Source organism: Micromys minutus (genome assembly GCF_963924665.1).
Source record: "Micromys minutus genome assembly, chromosome: 10".
NCBI classification, from domain to species: domain Eukaryota; kingdom Metazoa; phylum Chordata; class Mammalia; order Rodentia; family Muridae; genus Micromys; species Micromys minutus.
The window spans coordinates 66,827,428-66,832,677 of NC_137979.1; the positions used below are offsets into that span (position 1 = coordinate 66,827,428).

The 5,250-nt window shown below is 40.9% G+C and overlaps 1 pseudogene across 1 annotated transcript; it reads left to right on the forward strand.

Annotated features, from left to right (window-relative positions):
* The first annotated feature begins 1,511 nt into the window (after window positions 1-1,511).
* LOC308425891 (large ribosomal subunit protein mL55-like) lies at window positions 1,512-1,897 on the forward strand (annotated as a pseudogene). The gene has a single exon. The product of its transcript is annotated as a large ribosomal subunit protein mL55-like (transcript).
* The last annotated feature ends 3,353 nt before the right edge of the window (window positions 1,898-5,250 follow it).

The window sequence follows — 5,250 nt, forward strand, 5'->3', positions numbered from 1 at the left end:
TGGATTCCCAGGGGTGGGAGGAGACTCTGCAGCTCTGGCCATAGGAAACTGTGTTACTTATAATATCACAGCCCAGTGTGCACACACAAGCATTGCTTTTGGTGTGCAGTGGGAAGACAGATTTTAAAACCGAAGATCTGGTTCCTAGTAATTCTGAAGATTGCATTGCACATTCAGTTTTGTGTGATAGATTTTACAAATAGTTTCAAAACTCGTAGAAAGGAGGTGATGGGGATCATCTTTCAGCAATACTTGATTAAAATCTTTTACCCTTTCCACTACCACTAGTTACAATGAATGGTGCAATTCAGGGAAATTCAATTCCAGGGTACAATAGAAGTTTCTGAATGTAGAGGTTTCTCAAATGTGCATGGTGGTGTGCAGATGGGTAGGGCAGATTCCACATTATGTGGCATAATCCACATGTCAGGAAACAGACATTAAATTATTCCTCTACATTGTTTTGTGTGTGGCTCAGTGTGGTTGGGTTTAAGTGAGATCACAAGGAGACATGGGGACCTGCAGAGGCAGAGTCTACCTCTCCGATAATTTTCATACAGAGAGCTTTAGAGCATGGACCTTTGTTTGGAAGAGAGATCAATAGTAGCTGGAGGGTTGGAAAATAACAGTTTAGGGGTCACTGTGAGTTATTTTAGTGGGAATCTGTATTTAATTTTCACACTTTGTTTTCTTAATAAAGGACTGTGTGTTGGCATGTAAAAATAACTCTGATAGCAGTCAGTTGGGATTTTCCAAAGATAGCAACTAAAATTGGTTAAAAACAGATCGTGTAGTTATAGTTGATGTAAAATTACACGTATTTAATGTATGTATTCCAATACATTTGGACATAGTACTTACACTGAAGCAACTCCATTTTATAAAGTTCTCCTAAAAAGGACAGAATTACCAGGGATCCCAGCAATCTCAGTTTAATCTTTTCACTATTGCACTTGAAACTAGCATTGAGAAGCATCACAATTGCCATCTTCAGTGCAGTTCTATTCATGGTGACCCCATTATGAGAATCACCTCAATGCTGATTTGTTGAGGACAAGCTGGGTTCTCAGGAGGACACTGTGCTAAAGGAATGAAGGAAATAGCAATGGTTAAAGGATTATGCACTTGTAAGGACTCTCACAGTCAGTGCTGTAGTGGTCATAAAACAGTGTGGTTACAGCTTAAGCAGTGTCAGCTCATTTCTTTCTTCCATCTGAATTTAATGTTGTCAGATGATGTGAGAGCTGCAGCCATCTTGTCTACACTGTAGGTAGCAATAGAAACGCAGGGCAGATCACCTCACCGAGTGCCTACGGGACATCTGTTATGGTGGAGGATTGTCATCTACAGTGACGGGTTCTATGTGGCTCGGCCTCAGTTTCCCCCTATCGAGTAAAGTTCTGCACGGCGGGTCTACAAGGTCTCTCCCACGATAAGGTGGTGGCCACAGCAGGGCCTACATCAGGGCCAGTGACTGTTTCCTCCTCCCACCACAGCACTAAGGAAAAAAGATGACTTTGGGCAATCTGCTTGGCCTGCTGAGGCACTGTGGTGTGAGGGCAGCCTTTCCTGCACCCTGCCATCTCCACACATCCCCTTGGAGAGCTGACTGTAGCAGGGTTTCACTCATGGACTGCATCACCTTGCCTATGCTTGCCTCTACCCTGTGCTGTTGGCCAAGCAGGACAGCTCCATTATCCATATCCGATACCGGGAGCCACGACGCATGCTAGCGATGCCCCTAAACATGGATGCCCTATCTCCAGAAGAGCTCCGGGCCTGGGCCCGAAAACATGAGGCTCAGCTCCAGCAGAAGAGGGAAGAAGAGCCAGAGGAGGTGGTTGACAGTTTTGACAGTGAACGATACAAACAGTTTTGGACCAAGACCAAGAAGTAACTCTGTCAGGAGTTTCACCAGGGACATTTTGTAAGGACGGAGGGGCATCTGTTTGTTTTATCATACATTCCTGAAACCATGAAAAAAAAAAAAAAAAAAAAAAAAAAAAAAGAAAAGAAACGCAGGGCAAAAGCACAGAGTCTAGCTGAAGCAATCACCTTCAAAAGCTTTTTTTCTAATGCTCTTTTAGGTGGTATGTGGAGAAGAGAAATGAAATATCAAGCTTTTTGTACCAATTATTATAGAGAAGAGAAGCAAATGTGCTATTGAAATATATTATAAAAAATGTAGAAAGTGGCTTTATTTGGATGACATGAGAGCTTTCTGCCAATGAGTCATACTGTGTGAAAAAGTAAAAATGAAGTTAAGAAACAGATTGGATATTATTTGTTTGAATTTAAATGACAGTAGATTACAGTTTTGATAGTAATTTACAGCAAATGACATTAAACTACTGAACAAAATAGGAATAGATTTAAGTATGTGATCATCTCTGTGTACTCTAAATTAGATACCCTAAATAGTAATACTTTCATGTCTGCTTTGAAGAATGTGTTTTAACATTTTTATGTAACAGTTTGTTTATCTTTAATGCATTATAGTTAATGTAGCAATTATGTATAACATCATATTTTCATTATTTGGATAGTATCTCAAACATTGGATTTTTTTTTTTTTTTTTGAAAAGAGGCAAGGGTATTGCTTTGGAATGAAATGGGCAGAAAGCTCTGTAATCCCACATTTCAAATTTGTGAAAGCTAGCACAAGTCAATGACCTGTTTCCTGTATACTATGTATTTCACATTGCTGAGAGGAAAACTGATTTCACAGATCTAGAGTGGGCCCAAGATGAGCCTGTCATGAAAACCTGTGTTGCGGGGTATTTGATCACATTGTGTACCCCAAGACTGTGTTATATACGGACAAAAACAAACAACCTGTTTCTAGTTGTGATGTGGCTGAGCCCATAGCACACACCTTTAATCCCTGTGGCTGGAACATAAGACTGGCCCTCAGTACACACTTTTGAACTCAAACAATCAAAGTTTTAGACTGAAACACTTGTGTGTGAAAGTGATGTCTAATTGAGTGGAAAATAAAGTGACGAATCAGAGAAAGATGTGACAGAATAGGATCTGCCCACTATCAAAAGAAGAGAAAGGACAGAGAGGCAGTATAAAAGGAGCAGCACAGAGGGCGAGCAGAGGAGACAGTTTTGCCTGGAGTTTTACAGAGACAGGTTGAAGAGAAAACAAGCTAGGCACAGGTGAAAATAGAGTGAGCCAGAGAATGAGGAGGCAGAAGATTAGAACAGATTGCTAGAATTAGTTTGAGGTCAAGCAGAGCAGTTCAGGCAGAAATGAAAGAAGCCATTTTGAATAATTTATCGTGGAGAGTTTTGAGTCAGAACAGCTGAGTTCACCATCCAGCCAGAGTTCAGAAAGAGAAAGATAGGGTGAGTTTATTCGGATAAGATTTTAAAGAGGCTAAAAGCTTCCAGAACTAGGCCTAGGTTAACAATTGGAGGAAATAAGCCTCTGAGATGACAGTTATATCAGGCACATAAAAGACACTTTATAGCCCTGTGTGATGGTCCCTCTACAGAAAAGACCGAGAACTGTATCTGTCACAATCATACTGCCCCTGTCTTCACTACTTTGCTTTTCTTTGTTTCTTATTGCTTTCCTTTTATGTAAGCAATATGGAATTAATGTTTAATTGAAGATAGAATCTTCTGTCATACAATGTATCCTGACCACTGTTGCTCCTCCCTCCACTCCTCCTAGCTGCCTCCCACCTCTCCTCTCCTCTAGATCCACCCCAACTCTGTTTTCTCTTCAGAAAGGAGCAGACCTCCGAGAGAGGCAGCCAAACAGGACAAAACAAGATAGTGAAGCTGTATAGTCAGCAGAGAAAGGGATGGGCAGGAAGGAGATGAAAGCTTTCCTGCATTTACAGCTGTTGACATTCGCAAGGAGTTGTGAGGGAATCAATTTAATATCATCAATTAGTCTCCTGATTGGTCATTTCTCAGGTACCCAGATCAGGCAATCAAAGATCTAGATGAAAAAACACAAAACCAAACTTGCTGTGAAACCAAAAGATCATAGTTACACTACTTCAACCCAAACAGAAGATTGACAAAATCTGACTTCTGTACCACAAAGCTAAAACAATCAAGAATATGAGCACTAATCATGAAATAATAAGGGAATTCAGAGAAAAGGCCAAGAATATAAGCCCCAAATTATAGTCAAATTTTAATCAAAAGATCTAAGGAACCTCAGCCAGAAAAAATGTGAATATGACCTGTTACCTATCATTGCATATGTATACAAATTAAATAAACACAGACTTCACAACTCCTACAAAAATAACTATTCAAAGTAACCCTTCATCTATTTCTGATCTGTCTTCTAAACAGAGAGACTCCATGCTCCAGAGCTCTCTCTGTATGGAGGTGATCAGAGAGGTGGGCTCTGTTTCTGCAGCTCCTCATGCCCTCTTATAGTTTCAGTGAAATTCAGCTCCACTGAAGCCCACAAGCAAAAACACACTGAGGAATAACTTAAAATCTAATTTCTGACACATGGATTATGGCACAAGATGTGGAATCTGTTCCACCCACCTGCACACTACCATCCATACCTAAGAAACCTCTGCATCTCAGAAACTCTTTTCTTATCCTGGAATTGAATCACTCTGTTCATGTGGCTGCTGGTAGTGGAAAGGCAAAAGGATTTTAATCAAATATTGCTGAAGAATAATCCCCAGCACCTTCTTTCTACCAGTTTCAAGATGATTTGTAAAATTTATCACATAAAACTGAATGTGCAATGCAAGGTTCAGAACTTCTAGAAACCAGACCTTTGGTTTTGAAATGTCTTCCCTCTGCACACCAAAAGTAGTGCTTGTGTGTGCACACTGGGCAGTGACATTATAAGCAGCAGAGCTTCCTATGGACAGAGCTGCAGAGTTTACCCCTCTTCAGGGAATCCTGTTGCAGGGCCAAAGGTCTATTCCCAGGTCACCACATGTATCAACAGAATCATATCCTGTCTCACAGTTCCCAGTCCAAGCAGATTAGACTTTGATAGCTCAACCAATCTGTTCTTCTTAGTCTGCAGGATGGTGTCCCTAACATTCACCATGATGTGGCTTGTGGTCTCCCTCATGTCTCCTTACAACTGCATCAGAGAAAAACTGCAGAAAGAACACACAGGCTGCCTTTCCTCTGATGTTCCTGATTGCAAGGTCTTCTGAGATTCCATCATCAGCTAGGGCCACCTAATCCTGATGCAGCTTGGCCTAAGGTCATAACAGCATCTTTACAGGAGCAGAAAGTAAATGTC